Below are 12,534 nucleotides of genomic sequence, written 5' to 3'. Positions count from 1 at the left end.
GCAAGTTCGAAACCGAAAATGCAGATCAAAAATAGCTTCCCGTCTCTCTCTCTCTCTCTCTCTCACCTCATTATCTATGAATTCGATGCGCGCACAGGTGGCGGCGTAGTCGCAGAGCTCAACTTTCTAAACGTCTTTACTAAACACCTTTACCTTTTACTAAACATGCAGGAGATGGATGGGCGCGGGCATGGGGCAATGGGCAGCAGGATGAGGTAATACGCTCTCGAGTCGTCGCAATCGAGGAAATTAGGGGTGAAAAAATCAAACTGCGAATTTGTGCTCCGACTTCATCTCTTTCTTCCTCTCTTTCACTGTGTGGTTTCATTATGTATTTTTTTCTTTCATTCGCGATCGACGGACAATATGAATGATAAAAAAGAAACCGAAGAAGAGAACAATGAACTCTACCTTACGTGTCGGCGTCCACTGACAACTGTTATTGTTTTGAGGCAACAACTGTTATTGAATATTTGATAATTAGTGGACTGACTTAATTGTGCAACCTTGCATAATCCGCTTTTTTTTTTTTTTCGAGCATAGCATTAACTTCAATAGCCATGCAACCACAGACTTTATGTTGCCTGCATATGACTCGATCATGAAATTGATAACTCGAATTTAAATTTGGCATGACATTTAATTTCGTCATGACACTGGGGAAACATGCATATATGACATCTGTGTAATGGCATAATTAACCTGCCACGTACATGAACACATATTAAGCTTTGCACAAAGATCAGACATAATGTACTCCCCATATTTTCACCAAATATGAAGTCTGTGCCACTCTCAGTTCTCCAAGAAGAGAGGACAAACACTACATATTACTTCGTATAATGGCTGAAAAATAGGAGAAAATTGGAATTCAATAAATATTTCCAAAGTATATATTTAGGTGAAAAACATTAAACTTTGGCCACACATTACACCGCACATGGCCCCATTAGCACTCAATAAGAACTCTGTGTGGCATATATGCACTTCTCTCAGGAAACTGAAAAACGTTGCAGACATATTGCTTCAGAGCCCTTGCCTAAGAAATTATTTTGCAAAGGGCATAATACACTCGCACAAATTTACCTTACGACCATCAGCCATATAATGTTTGCTCTTATATTGACGAAATTTGCCTTGGTTGTACCTAGACTTCTGCCACAATCGAGGAAGCCCACACCACTACGGTACCTGCACACACGCCTCATGAAATGTGTTTTTCTTTGGCTGTTGGCTAGACACACAAATGCCATCCTCTGTCACTGATATTGTACAAACGCCCTGATTACAGCTTCTCAAGAGCTTTCATGACAATGTGGGACTGAGTCAGCTGAGCGGGCAGTACAAAAGTGCACGCATTCCAACGCCGCCCTGGGCCACAGCACCGCCACTGCGATCCTACGCTCACCGCTGATGTTTATACAGGTTAGCTACTATGATACTTATTCTTATCATGATGATGATGTCTTTTAGCGGTGTCGTGGCCCCCTCATGTTTTCAAAAGTGTTCACGCATGTGTATCGTATCTGATGTGCCTGCTTGTTCTGAGAGGTGATGTCGAGCTTAACCGAGGACCCATGACCAAGGCTCAAGAGGAAAAGCTAGACCTAGGGGCTGGCTCTATCTTGCGTGTTGAAGCTAGCAATTCAGTACTTCAAGAATCTGTTAACAAGGTGCTTCAAATTCAGTTTGAGTTAAAGAATGATTCAGAAAAACTGACAAAGCGTGTCCTTGATCTAGAGCAACAATTTGCAGCAGCTCCATGTGCTCAGTCCGTCGCGAGCAATGACAACAGTCTCGTAGGTGTACAAAAAAAAATTGACGACCAGGAAAATCGCTCTAGGCAGTCTAACATTCTCTTTTATGGCTTAACAGATTCGGCGAGGTCTGAAACTTGGGAAGAGTCAGAACGACTCGTAAATAACTTCTGTACCCAAAAACTTTGGCTTACTGCGATGTCATTCTCGAGAGCATATCGTGTGGGCCGCTTTTCGTCTGAGAAGAAGCGGCCTATCATAGCCAAATTTTTCAATGAGAAGGAAGTTGAACTGGTTCTGACCGCGGCCATAAGTTGAAAAACACTAACTTGAGCATCTCGCGATAATACTCGGAAGCAGTTCGCGAAAAGTGACGGAAACTTCTCCAGTTCTAGCAAACTATGAAGAAAGATGGAGATCAAGTACATCTTGTTTTCAACAAACTGCATTTGAACAATGACATTTATGAGTGGAACACCAATGAAGGCCAGGCTGTTCTTGTTTCCCGGTGCAGGGATGAATGATGTTCCTCCTTTGTTTCCTTAAGCACAGGTTCATCTACCAGCTCACCCGTAAAATTACATTGTAGCACTGATAATAAATTTTGCTTTTTATACACCAACGCTAGAAGTGTTGTCGCTAATGGTGTTGCACTCTGATCGCTCATCGATTCATTCCAGGCTTCTTTAGTGTTACCTACCAAGACCTGGCTTAATGGCACCATTCATGATAGCAGCATCTTTACGAGTGAATCCAATTTCAAGTTTTTTCGATGTAATAGACAACAGTGTAGAGGGGGCGGTGTGCTCATCGCAATAAAGGAAGAATTTATTGCCGCACCCATCATTATCGATTCTTTTCTTGAATGTACTTGGATTTCCTTGAAGGGTGCTGCATTTCATGTGATCATTGGCGTTTTTTACCATCCACCCGCCATGTCTGGTGCGTTTTCCGATGAGTATCATCGGGTGCCGAGCGAGGTGTGCGCGCTTTTTTCGAAGTCGGTAATTATCATATTTGGCGATTTCAATTTTACAAATATCGATTGGTCGACATTCTCCATATCGGCCACGGATGCAGCCCCACATACCTTTCTCAGCACTTGTCTAGACTTTTCATTAACCCAACTTATTAGTCAACCAACACGATCCACTGAAACTTCTGCCAATATACTAGACTTAGTTTTAGGCATCAGTTTTGGGACCACTTTCATTTCTATTGTTTATAAATGACATAGTCGCAGAACTTTCAGTTTCGGTGAGAGTTTACGCAGATGACTGTATTTTGTATGAAAAGATATCTTCTGTTGATGATCAGGTGCATCTAAATAATTACCTGGCAAAGGTCACTGCTTGGTGTGAACAATGGCAAATGTCTATTAATATTGAAAAAACTGTTTTTATGAGAATCACACATAAGAAAGAACCTCTTCAATTTGCAGATAATGTTGACAACGCATCTCTATCAGAGGTAAGAGAGTACAAATATTTGGGCCTATGGATAACCAATGAGCTTTCCTGGACGAAGCACATAGATACTGTTGTTGCAAATTCTTTGCGTAAACTGTTTTTCTTGAGGCGCTCACTGAAATCATCTACGTCTAGTGTTCGTTTACTGGCGTACAATTCCTACATTCGTCCGTCGTTGGAATATGCCGTAATTATTTGGGACCCATTCACTTTAACCAATATTAAAAAAGTGGAACGTGTACAGCATAAGGTAGTTAGGTTTGTTTTTAATTCATACGGCCGTGCGTCTGTTGGTGAGCTTGTAAGACGCAGTAGATTACCCCCGGTGACTGTGCGCAACCGTATCTGTCGATTAAAGTTCCTCTTTCAACTTGTAAACGGCCGTTATAAGGTTAACACTTCCAAGTTCTTTACTTACTCATCAGGTTATAACACGAGACGAAGGCATGTTTTATCAATAACCCCCATGAATGCACGGAATAACTGTTTCAAATATTCTTTTTTTCCTAGGACAATAACAGACTAGAATAATCTTAATTCTGATATTGTTACCCAGAATTCCTTATCAATGTTTGAAAAATGCTTGCAAATGTTATGAATTCGTGTGCGTTATTTGCTGGTATGTTTTTTTTCTTGTATGTTATGTATTCATCACCAATGTCTGAAAATGCCTGCATATGTGATGAATTTTGTATGTGTTTACATGCTTTCATATTTCTATGTATACCCACCCTGCTATGATCTGATTTCAGATCACAGTATCTATAAATAAATAATAAATAAATTAGTTCTAACCAACAATCCTGATATATTTTCTGATATAACTCGTGAAGAAGGCATCACTGACTATGATGTTATAACTGGATGCATTAACGTTTGCGTGAGCAAAAGAGCAATTACCAAAAAGAAAATAAGATGTTGCGGTAAAGCCAATTTCAACGTAATTAACAATGAATTAACAACATCTTCAGATAAATTTCTGCACGATTTTTATTCACGCTCCATTGAACAGAACTGGGTCCTCTTTAAAGCCACCCTCAGTTCACTCATTGACACGTCCATTCCTATGTTATCCATTTCCTACAAAAGCAGTTCTCCATGGTTTACCAACAAGCTTCAGCAACTTAATAACAAAAAGAAGAGACTGTACAGGCAGGCAAAACTGACTGGTCTCGTGAGTGCCCATGATAAACACAAACTGTGTGAAAAGGCTTATAAGGCATTGCTAAAATCTACTCGCCATAACCTTTTTTCTCATGATTTACCATCCATGCTAAAAAATAATACTCGTCGCTTTTGGCGTGTTGTGAACCCTGGAATTTGCGCCGACATCAGTCTTATTGATTCTTATGGTGTTCCTATCCCCGATTTAGATTGAGCTCAACTTCTTAATCATACGTTTGTAGAAATTTTCACTCATGAAAACGTTAACTCATTGCCATCTTTAAAGACGTTAGTGGGAACCACAATGCAAGAGGTTGTCATCAGTGAGTCTTGTGTTTTATCTCTACTCACCAATCTTAAAACGTTATCTAGTGCCAACCACATAGGTTTCAATAATAAAATTTTTAAGAATACATGTTAACCACTCTATTTTCTCAGTCACTATCAACTGGCGGTATTCCTAATGACTGGCACATTGCTTATTAAATAATACCCATTTTCAAATCAGGTGATCGTGCTTCTCTGCTTAATTATTGTCCCATCTCCTTAACCAGCCCTATTTGTATATTACTCGAACATATCATACACAGTCAAGTCATCAACTTCTTTGAAGACCATAACATTATTTTCAAGCATCAGCACGGTTTTCGCAAGGACTACTCATGCGACACCCAACTTGCCGGATTTATTAACAACATACACGTACGGATAGACACTGGGTTTCAAGTTGACGCAATATTTTTAGATTCTTCTAAGGCATTTGATCGTGTTCCATATCATAGGTTGTTACTTAAACTTTCACAGCTTAAGTTATTCACCCTACTATAATTGCATGAATCACTGATTTTCTCTCACCTAGAATTCAGTTTACATAAGTTAACAATTCCAACTCATGTTATGCTGATGTTACGTCTGGACTTCCACAAGGCAATGTACTTGGACCTTTACTCTTTCTAATCTATATTAATGATTTACCCAGTTGCGTGTCATCCAAAATCAGACTATTTGCAGATGATTGTGTACTTTATCGATGTGTAACAAGTAACACTGATAGCCATCTACTACAAACTGACCAGGTGGTGATAAACTTTATTGAAAGGGGGAAGGGTAAAGGGGGACGTGTCTGAGGGATTTGGCTCAAGTAAGGCCCTGGGCCTGGTTGGCCTTCTCCGCCCAGTCCACCAGTTCAAGCTGTCAGTCGACGTCCCTGGAACTGAGCCAGGCTGTCCAGTCAGTCTCGCTGCTGACGGGGGGATGAGAAAACGGGAGCGAGGTGCATTCCCACATTATGTGTGTGAGTGTTCCTGTTTCTGAACAGAGCCTACATTGGTCGCTTTCCTTGCCCCCCGTGATTTTGTTAATATACTTTGGGTGTGGGTATGTGCTTGTCTGAAGTCGCCAAAATGCGACCGCTTGCATTTTATCGAGTTGCTTGGCCGGTGGCGGGAGCGCGCGACGCCTCAAGCGATACCTATGGGCTATTTCATGATAAGTCTCGCAGGGTTCCTTGTGTCTCTCCTGGAGGAAATAAGTGCATGGTGTTCTAATTGGTTAATGCCATTAAATATTTCCAAAACTAAACTCATGTCTTTCACCAATAGGCCACGAATTCCAACCGAAATGCGACCGCTTGCATTTTATCGAGTTGCTTGGCCGGTGGCGGGAGCGCATGACGCCTCAAGCGATACCTATGGGCTATTTCATGATAAGTCTCGCAGGGTTCCTCGTGTCTCTCCTGGAGGAAATAACAATGCTGTGGAACTTGCCACAACTTACAAGTACCTTGGCATCAATCTTCAATCAAACTTATCATGGAATAATCATATTAATCTTATCCTTGCCTCTTCAAACCACACTCTCGGACTTATTAAACATAACTTAAAAGAAGCCCCAATGCATGTTAAAAAACTAGCATACACAACATTAATCCGTCCTAAACTAGAATATGTGTCCGCCATTTGGGATCCCGAATAAACTTACATCATCAGTGACACCGAAGCCTTGCAAAACCGTGCTGCGCAATTTATTTTTTCAGATTATTTACGTTACACCAGCGTCACCTTGTTAAAGAATAAAGCTATGTTGGACAACTTAGCACTTCGCCGTAAAACTTCTCGCCTATCACTTTTCCATAAGCTTTATAACCATCCATCACTTCATGACGATTTCTTTCAGCCACCACCAGTTACCTTTCCATGTCGTGACCATCCATACAAAGTCAAATGCATCAACTGCCAGTCATCCCATTATGCATATTCGTTCTTACCGCGCACAATAACTGAATGGAACGCCTTACCATCAGACATTGCCACAGAACCAGACTTGACTAAGTTTCAAGATTTAATTCGCTCAAGACTTGTCAACTAACCTTACCATTATTATTTTGGGACAGTGTTTTCGATGTTTGTTGCTGTTTGCTTTTCATTGCAGTTGCCTTATGTTTCCCTATATATGTACCAATGTTTTCTCTGTAATAATTGTGACTTAATTACCTTGTATGTTACCTATGTTTCACTCTATTATTACTTTTGTTATATTCTCTTGTTTTTAGTATGATGTATAATCTATGACCAGTGCCTGTGATCGCCCCCCCCCCATGTAATACCCTCGTAATGAGGGCCTTTGGGGGTATTTTTGAATGAATAATGAACGAATATATCCCAAATCATTGATACCATTGTGTTTTGCACCTCCCTGTATTCCAGACACACCTCCTTGGTTGTTGTCAAAGCCTGTTGCAATGCTTTCCATCCTGGGAGGTGGAGGAGATATTAATGAAGAGAAAGGAGGAAAGGTTGGCCTGGAGAGTGTGTCTCTAGCCTGCTACTCCTCACAGAGGTAAGAGGAAGTGGGAAATACAGGGAAAAGTTCCTATTCTGGGAATTCACAAAAGATCATCGGTCCTACTACCAGGACTGAACAACTTACGCTCAAGCATATATTTAGAGAATATGGCAACACCTGCACATCTATACAGACAGCTCTGCGACTTTGTGAGCCTCAACTACAGTTGTAGTTGCCACATATAGGCATCAATCAGAGGTATTGCCTGGATTGCAAAGCATCAGCAGTTACAGAACTCATTGCATATTTATTAGAATATCCCCCACATCCATGGATCTCACTTTGTGACCCAAAGCGAGCACTGCAAATACCTGTGATGAGGAGCAACTTCTATTATATTCTGGATCTTGATGTGACTGAGCTACACAATGTTGCTGAAGTAAAAGGACATCACAATTGGTACCAGTCGATAACTGGGCACTGTGGACTGAATAGAAACAACCTTTCAGATAAAGCTGTAAGAAACATCTTAAATGATGGCGCACTTGATATGTTATTATTCTCCAGACCTGACACCGAGTTGCTCATCACCGAGACTATCAGAACTGCAGCAAGGAACACTGGTCACAACTGGGCATTCACCATAGCTGCCTTCACAGAATTAACCCATCTATGTCTTTTAGAGTACCGCATAGCCTCCAGTGAAGTTATGGGTGCATTATTCACAGACTATGACCAGGTGTGGCGCTTACCAAACATTAGATGCATCTACTTCAATGTGTTGACTTTCCCAACTGTGATTGTTGCAACTTACCAGAAATGGCTCACCATGTCCTTTGTGTTTGCCCCCAGTACACTTTGGAATGGTATACGGTGGCTGATTCTCTATCCATAATCAGCCATCAACCACAAGACATACTGGGATCTTGGTCAGATTGCAAATACAGCTGCAGACAAACTCGTGCATCACTTGCATTCTTGCACTAACGGGGCTTGACTCACGGCTGTGAAAAGTCCAGCAGCGGCTAACCCAAAAGGAGGACAAATAGCTTTCTTAAAGCTGACACATCTCGAGATCCAAGCTATCTGCAGCTATGCAACAAAGTTTTCAGGCCAGTTATTATTTGAGCTGCAGGCTGTACACACTGATCAAAGCCCTTGTCAACTTACCTAATGTCAATGATGACCACACCTGTATTGATAGCCTCAATGTGGATAGGCAATCCAAGCAACTGACGAAAACGCTGTGCATTTGTGAGCAGAATCATTGACTTCACAAGTCTTTAAGTGTAAACATCACTGTCCACCAGATGAAAGCACATGGTCATGACTGCAACTATGACCTTGTGGACCAGAATGTTCAATCTTTCTTGCTACCAGTAACTTCTCCCCTTTCTCTTTCCTCTGACCCCTGCTCTGTCCTTATTGCCTGAAAATCTTTTCTCTGGCGGGACATGCATGCCCTAGTACCCGGCAACTCGGCTTCCTTATCCGCAATCTTCCTTGGGTGGAGGTAGTCTTTCCAGATGCTTTGGCATTTGCACTAAATATAAACAATGTGCTTCATTTTAGTTCACCGATAACACTGCAGAAACCCACTAAGCACGTCGTAGAACATATCAAAATAGGGAGCAAGTGAGTATTCAGTAGTTTTTTTGCAAAGCTCCTAATTAAGCCAGAAGCTTTTAAAGTTCTCCACACATTACCCTTAACATGGCACCCGTTTCTACTGAATGTGAACTATTTGAGACATACTGTTTGCTTAAGTCAATGGCCAAACAGTGCTTAACTAATGCTCTTGAGACTGCTTGCACATCTGTCAAAAGATGCCCTCTATTCATTCATGATGTTAACTTTGTTGCATGTCGAGTGCTTACAGGACGTTATGCAAGCTTCCTATGTGAATAGCTGCCAACACTCTGGAATGTTTGCTTAGTTTCCTACAAAGGCTACAATCGAGATACACTGTTTAAACTTTGTACATTACCCACAATGTGCAACCTATTTCAACCAACTATAAACAAAGTAACTTTATTTTATTGAGGAGACCTGGGAAACACTATGTGCAATGTGTAACTCATGAAAATAGGTATGAAGTGAGCACTCAGTAATTATTGTCAAAGCTCATAATTAACCTACACAATTCAAACTTGCAGTGCCCATTACCTGTAACACGGCATCCATGTTCTCAAAATGCAAGATTGCTGCCACCTTTGGTTCTGCCAGGACAGCGAGGCGGTAGGGAAACAGCGATGAAATGCCTCGCTGAGGGTTCAGCAATTTTCATTTAGCCTTTAATTAACCCACACTTCAAAGCTTGTCTTAACGTTAATTCCAACATGGCCCCAATGCACTGTAAATCTAATCTTGGTGAATCGCCTAGTTCTGTCATGACAGCATGAGTAAATGCATATGTTTTCAATGCTTCTAGTTACACCATTAGATTTGGTGTAAAAGAATGTGACGCAAGAGCAAGCTGCCTCTTTATTACTTATTATATGAGCAAATGTCCTTACGAATGAGTCAATGAGTTTTGCCACTGGGGCACGATCGGAGATCATCGTTCGACACACACATTCAGTTTGCATTCAGTTTCGCCTTGTGCTACTGACCAAGGCTGTTTCGAGCCATCTGCCGCCGGTCACGGCTGACAACTCAGTGCAGCCTAGGCCAATCGTGCGAGGTGAAACTGAACACAAACTGAATGCGCGTTTTCAACAACTATCTCCTATCGTGCCCTGATCTTTACTATAGAGGGCTGCATAGCACATTGAGTGCCCTCGCCTGAAGCCAGCCTTGACTCAGAAGTTGGCCCTTCGAGACTTTTCAACGGCAGTTCATGTGCACGGGAGTTCAGCATTTCTTCCCCTAAAATACCTGCCCATTGTTCTGTAAACTACTTGAACAGGCCAGAGCAGTCCATTGGGAAGACGTACAGAATTTTCCACTGCAGAGCCAACAGTCTCACTAACACAAGTGGCACGCGCAAGAAACACTCATGACTGAGAAAACACTTCATGTAAGAAAAATAAAAATCGCATACGAGTTCAGGTTATCGTAAATGTTCTTGCCAGACATGTAGAGACAACACCACCCCCTAAAATGCAGGAAACTACAAAGCAAGATTGTCACGGCCGCAGTATTATTTGACTGCACACACTAGTAAGTGCAGCATACGCCCTGCTTCTGGGAGAAGCCACCACACGACACCGCGTTTCTGCTGCCTTCACCTGTGCGCAGACGAGCAAGCAGCATCCAGCAAAACAGTAGAGATCAGGGTACTTTGCTGTCGCCTAATATTCCGCGCACCGCTTTACGTAGCAGGTAAAGAAAATAACTTGGTCCAAGTGATGGCCCTAACATGAAGTGTGTGACTGAAACCCACTATAATGCTTGCTATCTGCAGCTGTGCGTGAATCACCATAAGTGAAACATACGTCACGCAGATAACAAGTTCAGAGTGTTTGAGAGCTCTCGCAATCTGCGAACATTCTGGTTTCCCATGTATGCTCAGCGAAAAAGTTAGCATAATGTGCAGCAAACACCTGGCACAAATCCATTGTTATTTACAATGTCACAACTGTGTAACATTGCATAAATTTTGCCACGAGTCAGGACAGTGTGCTGGGATTAAAAGCATATCGAGTCCTTTTTCTGCAATACTCGATTCACTTGAAGCATCGCACCACAGCTGCACCACCATTATTTCTTCATGCTAGAGCCATGCCTCAATCGGTTCCAGTTTTGGTCCGAGAGCTGGGCCAGCACCTAACAAATGATCTGCACACTTTTAGTTGTGATGTCAAGTGGGAAGGCTGAGAATTTTAAAACCTTGCATGTTATGGGAGAATGGTGACTGCACATCGCCTGCACTTTTCGTGTGACAGCAATGCTAAATGCAAGCAGACAGAGGGAGAAATGCTGCATTTTTTATTCCAGAGTTCCTTCTTTACCTGTTGTGCAGAATACTTGGAACAAGCGAGATTCTGTCAAAAAAAAGCATGGTGCCTGCAAGATGCCATTATTTGCAAGGGTACTTGAGCAGGGTCTCTAACTGAATAAACCTCATTAATAATAGTTATTGCACTCATTATGAAAGAGAATGGCTACTGACATCGTAACTGCCTCACATGTACGTTGACACCCCGAGGCTATGGTGAAGAACAAAGAATGCACAGAGCCGAGGAGGGTCAGGAAAGTTGCAATAAGAGGTAGAAGAGAGAAGAGACTAAGCAAGCTAATACGACTCCATTACTATAAACACAAATTTTTTTGACATGCTTTAAATTGTTTTGTTGAACCCAACACAATGTGTCCACTGCGACTATACAAGGATGGTCGGCCACATTTTTGGTGCAGAACCTATTTTCAGCAGCCTGACACGAGCAAAAATAGCCTCTGCAAATGATGAAATTAAGTTTTATAGAATTTTGTAGCAAACAAGAAATAACTATATACATAACACAGATTAGTGTCCCTGCTCCACATGTCTTTCAGAAGTGGTAGAGAGAAAAGGATTAAACCTTCTAGGGCTTCATTGCATCTTGCTGCAAGAGTGAATTGCAGGCAGCTGAATGAGTAACTCTGAAATCATGCATATTCTCATTTGCACTATTAACCATGTGCACGCTGGGAACAAATCAGGACTGCCACCAGCCACAGTTGCACCTCCTTTCCCTAATTCAAAACATTCTCCTTGGCTTTCTCTCTCTAATTCCTCTGCTGATCTTTTCATCCCAAGCACGACAGTGCCATAGAGCTCTCAAAATTTCGCACATGTATTTCATTACGACTGTCTTGTCATAATAATGCCACATGTTAACAGCTCATGCAAACACTTTCATGTCCTCCGGCGCTTCAGTGTCTCGCGGCAAGCGTCACATGTTGACATTTTGTGTAAACTATATACAGCAACATCTGTTAAGGGCTCAATCACTCCCCTAGTCATTTTTATGTCCACCAGGGTTTGCGACAGGTATTCCAAAGTGCTTTGCAAGAACTTCATAAAGAAATAAAGTCACAGTGCCTGCTGAGCATACCAACTTCAGGCCCACAGATTGCCAGTTGATTCTACCTTCAAGTCACTTCTCCAATGCTACAGCAAAAAAAAAGTATACTGCGCCTGGGTCCATTCGAGTACTCACGAAAGTGATTGGCTGACGCCACACCCTGAAGAATAGAAGACTGGAAAATCACAGCCTTGGTGCACTTGCTTTAAAGAGACACTACAGAGATAAATTATTAGAACTGTGTCAGTAAATTACCCATCTACAAGGGTCATCCAGCTCAATCCGGGACTTTTCTTTCCAGGTTTAAATGGACGCCTAAGCTGGAGGTTTTGTATGCAGTAGAAACTGGCA

The 12,534-nt window shown here is 41.9% G+C and overlaps 1 protein-coding gene across 3 annotated transcripts in view; it reads left to right on the top strand.

Annotated features, from left to right (window-relative positions):
• Window positions 1-92: 92 nt before the first annotated feature.
• Window positions 93-12,534, top strand: part of LOC126542394 (uncharacterized) — a 71,018-nt gene continuing 58,576 nt past the window's right edge. For 2 of the 3 annotated variants that reach the window (XR_008614919.1, XR_008614920.1), the window contains exons 1-3: window positions 93-215; window positions 1,292-1,425; window positions 7,096-7,228. The gene's annotated coding sequence lies outside the window, so the exon portion shown is untranslated. Of the gene's footprint in view, window positions 216-1,291; window positions 1,426-3,198; window positions 3,228-7,095; window positions 7,229-12,534 lie in introns of all 3 variants that reach the window. The other variant, XR_008614921.1, reaches the window with a different exon arrangement.

Source organism: Dermacentor andersoni, chromosome 2 (assembly GCF_023375885.2).
Source record: "Dermacentor andersoni chromosome 2, qqDerAnde1_hic_scaffold, whole genome shotgun sequence".
Taxonomy (NCBI): domain Eukaryota; kingdom Metazoa; phylum Arthropoda; class Arachnida; order Ixodida; family Ixodidae; genus Dermacentor; species Dermacentor andersoni.
The sequence above is the reverse complement of the archived record's forward strand: the minus strand, read 5'-3'. Positions and strand labels throughout refer to the sequence as shown.